The 9,981-nt window shown below is 42.1% G+C and overlaps 1 pseudogene; it reads right to left on the bottom strand.

Moving 5' to 3' along the window:
- Positions 1-6,594: 6,594 nt before the first annotated feature.
- Positions 6,595-8,625, bottom strand: LOC132489214 (centrosomal protein of 72 kDa-like; annotated as a pseudogene).
- Between the last annotated feature and the right edge of the window lie 1,356 nt (positions 8,626-9,981).

Below are 9,981 nucleotides of genomic sequence, written 5' to 3'. Positions count from 1 at the left end.
TAATGCACAGAAATCTCTTGCATTCCTATACACTAATGATGAAAAATCTGGAAGAAAAATTAAGGAAACACTCCCATTTACCACTGAAACAAAAAGAATAAAATACTTAGGAATAAACTTACGTAAGGAAACAAAAGACCTGTATGCAGAAAACTATAAGACACTGATGAAACAAATTAAAGATGATACAAACAGATAGAGAGATATACCATGTTCTTGGACTGGAAGAATCAACACTGTGAAAATGACTATACTACCCAAAGCCATCTACAGATTCAGGCAATCCTTATCAAACAACAAATGGCATTTTTCACAGAATTAGAACAAAAAATTTCACAGTTTGTATGGAAACACAAAAGATCCCAAATAGCCAAAGCAATCTTGAGAAAGAAAAACAGAGCTGGAGGAATCAGGCTCCCTGACTTCAGACAGTACTACAAAGCTACAGTAATCATGACAGTATGGCACTGGCACAAAAACAGAAATACAGATCAATGGAACAAGATAGAAAGCCCAAAGATAAACCCACACACATATGGTCACCTTATCTTTGATAAAGGAGGCAAGAATATACAATGGAGAAAAGACAGCCTCTTCAATAAGTGGTGCTGAGAAAACTGGACAGCTCCATGTAAATGAATGAAATTAGAACACTCCCTAACACCATACACAAAAATAAATTCAAAATGGATTAAAGACCTAAATATAAGGCCAGACACTATAAAACTCTTAGAGGAAAACATAGGGAGAACATTCTATTATGTAAATCACAGCAAGATTGTTTTTGACCCACCTCCTAGAGGAATGGAAATAAAAACAAAAATAAACAAATGGGAGCTAATGAAACTTAAAACCTTTTGCACAGCAAAGGAAACCATAAACAAGATGAAAAGACAACCCTCAGAATGGGAGAAAATATTTGCAAACAAAACAGCTGACAAAGGATTAATCTCCAAAATATACAAGCAGCTCATGCAGCTCAATATCAAGAAAAGCAAACAGCCCAATTCAAAAATGGGCAGAAGATCTAAACAGACATTTCTCCAAAGAAGATATACAGATTGCCAACAAACACATGAAAGGATGCTCAACATCACTAATCACTAGAGAAATGCAAATCAAAACCACAGTGAGGGATCATCTCACACTGGTCAGAATGGCCATCATCAAAAAATGTACAAACAATAAATGCTGGAGAGGGTGTGGAGAAAAGGGAACACTCTTGCACTGTTGGTGGGAATGTAAACTGATACAGCCACTATGGAGAACAGTATGGAAGTTCCTTAAAAAACTAAAAATAGAACTACCATATGACCCAGCAATCCCACTACTGGGCATATACCCTGAGAAAACCATAATTCATAAAAAGTCATGTACCACAATGTTCATTGCAGCACTATTTACAGTAGCCAGGACATGGAAGCAACCTAAGTGTCCATCAAGAGATAAATGGATAAAGAAGATGTGGCACATATATACAATGGAATATTACTCAGCCATAAAAAGAAATGAAATTGAGTTATTTGTAGTGAGGTGGATGGTCCTAGAGTCTGTCCTACAGAGTGAAGTAAGTCAGAAGGAGAAAAACAAATACCATATGCTAGCACATATATATGGAATCAAAAACAAAAAAAGAAAAAATGGTTCTGATGAACCTAGGGGCAGGACAGGAATAAAGATGCAGATGTAGAGAATGGACTTGACGACACAGGGAGGGGGAAGGGTAAGCTGGGACAAAGTGAGAGAGTAGCACTGACATATATACACTACCAAACGTAAAATAGATAGCTAGTGGGAAGCAGCTGCATCGCACAGGGAGATCACGTTGGTGCTTTGTGACCACCTAGAGGGGTGGGATAGGGAGGGTGGGAGGGAGACGCAAGAGGGAGGAGATATGGGGATATATGTATCTGTATAGCTGATTCACTTTGTTATACAGCAGAAACTAACACACCATTGTAAAGCAATTATACTCCAATAAAGATGTTTAAAAAAAATTATATCAGCAAGATCCAGGGGAAGGAAAGTGTGTGTGTGTGTGTGTGTGTGTTTGTGTGTGTGTGTGTGCATGTGTGTCTGTGTGTGTATTCTGAGGTTGCTAGACCAGGGAAGAAAGAGGGACATAATTTATCACTGTGGGGGTAATTATCAGAGAGTCTGCATTTGATGTACAAGCTTAAATAGTTGGGAAAGTTCTAATGGTTTGTTCACTTGGTTATCTAAATCCTGGTCTTGACACGTACTATACTGAATGAAGTTGAGATGCTAGAAGTTCCTGTGTGTAATATAAAGGGGATGTGCGAGGTTATGGAGATAGGGATATTAGAGTGGCATTATCAAGGAGGATTGGCTCAAAAAAAAAAAAGAAATATATCTTGGGAGGCTGTAGGATGTCTCAGAATTTAATTTGTTGATCACTCCTGACCTGCGAAGTTACCCCTCATGCATGTAAACAGCTCCAAGCCCTGCTGTTGGCCCTGCACACATCAAACTCTTTTTTAGGAATCAAATATCTTAATTTCCCAAGTGTAACCCCTGGCTTACAATTACTGGCAACACTACAGGTCAGAAAGACAGACTGCTCTTCTAAACTCAACTTGCAAAACTCCTTTTTGATCTCTATAGCCAGAGGCAATAGAGTTAATAAGTTTCAAACACCATAAGCTCCAGAGACGCTAGTTTTCCTCTTTCTTACTGAGAAAAGCACGTGTGAGATAAATATAAGTATAAAAATCCTTCCATGGAAATAGTTACATTTCTGGCCCAGAATATTTCAAAATACTTAATATTAATAATAATACTTAAATAAAACCAAAGAATTACATTGGCTAGCAAATGCGACCAGGCCCATGTCTTTTGGCTCTTTCCACTGTTGCCTCATTTGACTAGATGTTTTGGTTACTACAAAGATCATTAGTATCCTAAATAATTTCTGTAAAAAGTGAATAAACAGAAACCTCAATTAAATTGAATTAGAGACTAGAAGAGAGAACTCTCATACTTTGCAATGATACCAGAGCCCAACAGGAAAAAGACTCCTCTTGTTTCTTGGCAATAACTCAACCAATGAAAACCCATGGACTCTTTATTTACTCCAGCCCTTCCAACTTCCTTTCCCCTTGATAAGAGTTCTCCATTCTTCAGTGCTGGGACTTGCACGTGACTCACGATGGTCACAGACCCCAAATTACAATTCTCTGCTGATCCCAAATAAACCCATTTTTGCTCGAGAAATAACTGGCCATCTATTTATTTTAGGTCAGCTTTTCAAAGCAAGTTTCTTCAATATTGAGATCCTGTAAATTATTATTTAAAATAAAAATTTGGGGGCTTCCCTGGTGGCACAGTGGATAAGAATCCACCTGCCAAAGCAGGGGACACGGGTTCAAGCCCTGGTCCGGGAAGATCCCATATGCGGTGGAGCAACTAAGCCCGTGCACCACAACTACTGAGCCTGTGCTCTAGAGCCCGCAAGCCACAACTACTGAGCCCACGTGCCACAACTACTGAAGCTCATGAGCCTAGAGCCTGTGCTCCGCAACAAGAGAAGCCACCGCAATGAGAAGCCCTCGTACTGCAACGAAGAGTAGCCCCGTTCACCGCAACTAGAGAAAGCCCGCGCAGCAACGAAGAGCCAACGCAGCCAAAAATAAATAAATTAAATAAATAAATTTAAATAAATAAATAAAATAAAAATTTCGGAGGAAAACAGCATGTTACAAACAGCTTGCAATATGATCTCATATTTGGAATTAGCTTTTTTTAAGTCTAACATAATTGACAATTGAACCAATTATATTTCTGTTAAGTTGAAGACACTTCACAGTTAATTGACTGAAAACATGATTAAATTCAAACAAAAGGGAAGCCAATAGTCCATTATGATCTTTGAAGAATATGGATAATCAATTGCTTTTTACCAAACGTTTTAAATCAACCCATACCAGGCAAATCATTTAAAAGGGCTGCTGAGATCTTAAAGTTTGTTTCAAAATTTGCAAGCATCAAGTGTCAATCAAAACTAAAGATGAGGGACTTCCTTGGTGGTGCAGTGGCTAAGACTTCAAGCTCCCAATGCTTGGGGGGGCCTGGGTTCGATCCCTGGTCAGGGAACTAGATCCCTCATATCGCAACTAAAGATCCCGCATGCCGCAACTAAGACGTGGCACAGCCAAATAAATAAATAAATAAATATTACCAAAAAAACCCTGAAGATGAAATACTAATGAATGTTGAATTCTCATGCTTTAGGTGTACTTCCTTTTTAGATTTTTTGGTTCTCTGCTATTTTTACCTTACTGTTTCATTTAAATTTCCTACACACTAACTTTGTACGATTGAAATAAAATTGCAGTATATACGAAAAAAAAAGGGCTACTGAGTAAGAATCACCAAATAATATTCTGAAATTGAACGAGTGGGATTATGGTCTGACAAATTACTATTTAAGTTAATATAACCTTTATCTTTAAAGTAACTGAGAAATTCTAGAATACTTGAAATAAAAAGGTTTTGAAAGAACTTTCAATGTTTAGGCAAAACCACATCTAAACCAAGCTAGTGGTATGTGTTGTTTATTTACTTGGGACAGGGATATTTAATCACTTGGACCACATAATTCCAATCAATCAGAATGCATGCTGACTGACATAACAGTGAAGGCTAGCTAATTATCAGTCCTAGTTTTAGGTAAAATTAGTAAAATGAGTAAACAATAAGGAGCCGTATGCTTTTGTGTATGCCTTGTGTATCTCTTCTTAAGAAATTCTGCAAAGCCAATATTAGTTAGAACTCTGTAATTTGGTTACCTTGCTTTACAAATTATGTCTCTAATCAATTAACTTTTTAAAATAGATTGAATGATGTTCAAGAAATATGCCTACTGCTATCAGTATATGGCAGAATAGAAATTTGTTAAACCTGCTAAAATCTTTGAAGATGTCAGCTGAATCTTTTCTTTGATAATTTAATGTTTGTTGAGTGTAAGAAATGAAAATGTTCCAGAGTAATTTTTTAAGTTTTACCTTAATAAGATTAATTTTAGTAAATATTCCAGGTGTTCAGTGTAAACATTTTAATCCTGATGTACTGTAAGTAAAATGAATCATTTACTCTGGACATGCTAGTCTCTCAGGTAGATAATATAGGATGTTCATATAACAATATCTGTTCAGGAGGGTGAAAACATTCACCTTCTTAGTTGTTGGCACCTCTTTTTGAATTGAATATTAGAAACATTTTTTGGGCGGAAATATATCTCAGAATTATGTTTTCCTTTAACTGCAGAGTCTGGCTGTAGAAATGTTAACATTTCCATATAGTCCTGGAATAGATATGATTATTTAATGCTATCAAAATCTGTAGTAATGTTTCTGTATGTTAAATATGGTCATTTAAATTACTAGTTTCAGTTTAAAATTTTTTCTATGTCCAACTGTTTCTAAACAATTTTTTTTCACAGCACGATACTTATTCTATCAGTATTTAACGCTATAGGATAAGCAACTAGGCAGTGGTCAGTTCACCAAAATTGAAGTTCAAATTATTTAAGTTTAAAGTATTATAAGAAGAGACCTATATTTATACTGAAGTATTTTAAAATCTTGAATATCCTCAGTCTTAAGGTTTGAGGTGGAAGAAAATTACAGTCAGGAAGAGCATCACTTCCTGTCTGTGCTGCTCCAAGCCCCCGTCCAGTGGCTGAGAGCTCAGGGCATGCTGAGGTGTCCCTCTGAAGTGCCAAGTGGACAGAGGCTCACACACCCAAGCCCTGGGCCTGCTCGGTCAGTGGCTGTCATGAACAAAGTTGTAATGGCACATGGTCCCACCATGCCCTTCTCATCGTCTGTGGCTGCTTTTGCAGCTACGTTGGTGGTGGGGAGAAGATGGGTGACAGACACCATGGCCCCAAAACCTGAAACAGTCACCACCTGGTCCTTTACAGGGAAGGCTGCTGGTGCTGGCCCTGCCCGGAGGACGCAGTGGTCTCTCTTTTCCCTGCGGTGTTCCTGCACAAGCTGGCACACCCCAACCTTCCCGCCCCCCCAGGTGGAGACATCATCGTCACTTGTTCCATACGGCACAGGTTGACAACTCAGCTGTAGTGTGACGTCACCACGAGGCTAGAATGTCCTTAGAACTCTGACCCTGAATAGCTTCCCTGCACTGATTGACTACTGAACGCTCTGTGAAATCCCCTGGCTCAGGTGTGTGGCCTTTGTCCACAGGCATGTGGAGAGTGCCACCAGTGGTGGCCCCAGGCAGTCCCGGGAGGTGCTCGCCCTGCACTTGGAGATGCTTTTGTTAACTCTCTCTCTGTTCCCCAAACCAAGCCAAACAACAAAGGAAACGCACATAACTCAAACTTGAAAGGGATCATACGCTACTAGTTCGCACTAAGTTTTTTTGGGGAAAGGGAAATAAATGTATATATAGATGCGATCTATTGTTGCACTGTTTTCTTACTGTTAGGGAATGATGAGGTCATCACCTTGTCAGTGTGATGGGACAAGTAGTGCTGATGTCACAGGTGCTCTGACTCAGAACCACACTCACCAGGAACTCTGGGGGCGTCTGTGGGGCTGCGGCATGGTGTCACCCATCAGTCGCTGCCCAGGCCTGGCTTGCAAACGTGTGGCTCTCCTGCAGCAGCTGGGCGAGCTCCCGGATCCTGTGGTGCTCCAGAGCCTGCTTTAGTTCCACCATCTTGCCAGAGAGGCTCTTCACGCTTGTCTGAAGTCCAGTGATCTGCAAGTTCAGCAGCTGGAGTGTCGGCATTTCTCACTTCTTTCTTCATGCTGAACAGAAGAGGCTTCCAGCTCCCGCTGTCCTCCAGAGGCCTTTCCAGATGCTGCCTCGGGCAATCCATCTTCTTCCCAGTGTCGGCGAGTTCCTATACCACCTCACTCATCATCACGCCATACTGCTGCTGTAGCTCAGCAAGGTGACTGTGCAAAGACTTCTTTTCCAGAGTCAGGTAGCGAATTTCTTCATTCACAACTGTTGAACAGTCCTGAGTGGCTGTAGATTTGGGGATGGGTGGGTGGGAGGTGGTGGTTGGCTGTGTTCCAATAAAGCTTTATTTACAAAACACGTTGTGGGCTGGATTTGGCAGGTGGCCTATAGTTTGCTGCCCTTTGCCCTAAGTGATATAACAACTCCATGGGAAGAGAGGGATGAGGAAACTGGACAGTTAGGACTAGAAAACGAGCTAATGATTTGATAAACTCTGATAAACCAGAACGTTTTGAATAAGGAATTAGGAGACCAGCTTCCAGAGCCTGCTTGGCCATTAAGTTACTATGTGGCCTTAAATAAGTCTTTTAACCCCTCTGGGTCCCGTTTTCTCCACTGGCAACCTGGGCGTTGGATTGGCTGTAAATTCTTGAACAGATGACAACACGTGTCTTGCCTGGGCGAGGAACACTTCGTCGCTGTGCAGGGACCGGCAGCCACTCCAGCACCTGCCCACCAGGTCGAGGAGAGCTGCCAGGAGCCTCACCTCCAGGGCGGCCTTCTTCACGGGCGGGCAGCGCAGCCGGGTGCAGGTTGGGACACACCTCGCTCACACCAGGGTGGGGGGCCTCTGCTCTCAGGCTCCAACGAGCTCCACCGTGGGCCAGGGCGCCTCACTCCAGCCCTCCGAACCATTCCTCCTGCTCAGACCCTCCTTCAGGCAGCTCAGACACTACTAGTCTGAAGGCGCCCAGAACCTCCCGCCTGGCATCCTTCACTTCCTGTACTTTTTTGGGAGCGGGCAAGGGATGTAACACCTTTTGGGTCGACAAATTCGACTCCAAAGAAGGGACTGCGCCCTCAAGGTCTGTGCAGGCTGAGGGAGGGGCAAAGTGCTGGGGGGGCGGGAGCGGGGGACGCTCGCCACCTCGCTGTCTTGCAGCCCCGGCTCTGCACAAACGCCCCCCCCCACACACGCACGCCCGCTCCTCTTCTTCTCGGGGCCCTGCCACCGGGAGTCCCCACACTGGTGCTGCACCGCCTGAGGACTCGACAGGGGCTGCGATTCTTGGGAGCTCTGGAAGCCGGCCTCTCGCTCCTTCCAGCTGGAGCTCGCGCTCCCAGGAGGGTTGCTCAAGTCCCGCTTGCACTTGGCAATGAGGTTCAGGACCGCTTTGTCATCCGCGTCCATGACCGAGCACTTCTTGGCCGAGGGGGCAGTGCCCTTGGCTCTGGAGTGGCGCGGTCTTTCGACGCTGAAAACGGCTGGGAAGCTCTGCTTTGAGGCCATTGATTCCTCATCGAAGCAAAATGCAGCCGGGACGCTTACTGCTCGCTCCCCGCTCACAGGGCTGTAGTCCAGCACCAAGCCCCGCCCCGCGCCTCGCTCCCGCCCAGCCTATTCCCCGGGCGCATGCGCACGACGAAGAGGCGGGAGTAAGACTCGCTCTTCACCGCGGGGTTCAGCCGGAAGTCAAGGAGCAGAGGCGGAAACTTCCACCGGTGAGGAGATGCGCTGGGAGCAGAGGTTGAGGCTCTCCGGAGAGTCAGATCCTCGATGCCCTCTAGACTAACCAAGGAGTTTCGTGAGAGATCTAGAGATTTGAGACCTGTTAAGTTCATCAAAGAATTTCCTAGGTGAGTCATCTCTTCTTGGTAAATTCCAGGAATAAATCATGACCGAAACCAAATGGTGCGCACCTGCCTGCTGCTGCGCCTCTTAGCAAATATTTTTTTAACTTATTGCGATGTTCTGGGCCTCTGTTTGTTATTAAATAGTGATTTTTATTACCAGTTTTCTAAACAAATGTAGCAAGTTTATCATACTTGGGGCCAAAGAAATATCATTTAGATTAATTATTTTTACTTCTAACTTCATTTTGGTTTCATATTTTAGTTTGGTTCCGTGTCTTTAGAGTGACAGCTAATGATTGATGCATGTAAGTTCAGAGAAATATGTGGAGGTGACTAAAAGGATTCAGTAAGGAACATTTAGGACAAAATGTGGATTAAGCAGAAATACAACAGAAGGGCTTCTGTGGTTTTATTTTGTCTTGCCTTGTTTTTAAGTGTATATTTTGTTTGGGGATGAAAGGGAGGCAATTATTTATATGGAAGGAAGTTAGATATCTATCCTTTGGGATAGATAAGTATCAGGTTTCAAAAATTGCTGTGTAGAGGGAGTTCCCTGGCAATCCAGTGGTTAGGACTCTGCGCTTTCACTGCTGAGGGCATGGGGTCAATCCCTGGTCGGGGAACTAAGATCCCACAGGCCACGTGGCGTGACGAAAAAAATATAAAAAGTAAAAGTTTCCCCTCAAAATACTGCCGTTAAATTACCAAAGGATTTTTTTTTAATTGCTGTGTAGAGTTTAGTAGTGATAGTTAACTTTGCTTTGAAAATTAGTCTGACAAGCCTTGCGCTTTGGTCATATAAGTGCCCATGCACAAAATTGGCTTAACGGCTCTGTGTATTCAAAATATGCAGCCACAAATTTATTCTCTGAGAAATCTTACGGGGAGTTAACTCTGTTATTCCAGATGCCTTACATTCTCAGACAAGTGCTTTAAAATACTTGGAATTATTTCAAGATGTTTAATGGTAATGTAAGTAAAAACAGCAAAAGGCCATTTTAAAGGGTAAATTCTAGTTACATGTATAGAAGCTTAAAGATAAAATTCAGGCTAATTTACAAATTTTTATTTACATTGTTTTATATACATCCTAGTTGATGAGTTTTGTACTCATATTGATCTTATGTGATCATTTACTACCACATTTTTTTCTTTAGAGTTTTGAAAGTACACTTCAAGAAAGGCCTTCTGATATCTATTCCCAATCCTCACTTAGCTACATGATTACAGCCAAAACTGGGAATAGAATTCTACTCTACAGTAAATAAGCTATCCTACAATAAAGATCTTAATAAATTGCACTTCATGATTTTCCTTAGTATTCTAAATAGCATGTTTACATCTGTGTTACCATGCATGACTCACATGGTTCTTTTATTTTGCTCGTCACGG

The sequence above is a fragment of the Mesoplodon densirostris genome, chromosome 1 (genome assembly GCF_025265405.1).
Source record: "Mesoplodon densirostris isolate mMesDen1 chromosome 1, mMesDen1 primary haplotype, whole genome shotgun sequence".
Classification (NCBI taxonomy): domain Eukaryota; kingdom Metazoa; phylum Chordata; class Mammalia; order Artiodactyla; family Ziphiidae; genus Mesoplodon; species Mesoplodon densirostris.
This window is presented reverse-complemented; position numbering and strand designations above follow the sequence as displayed.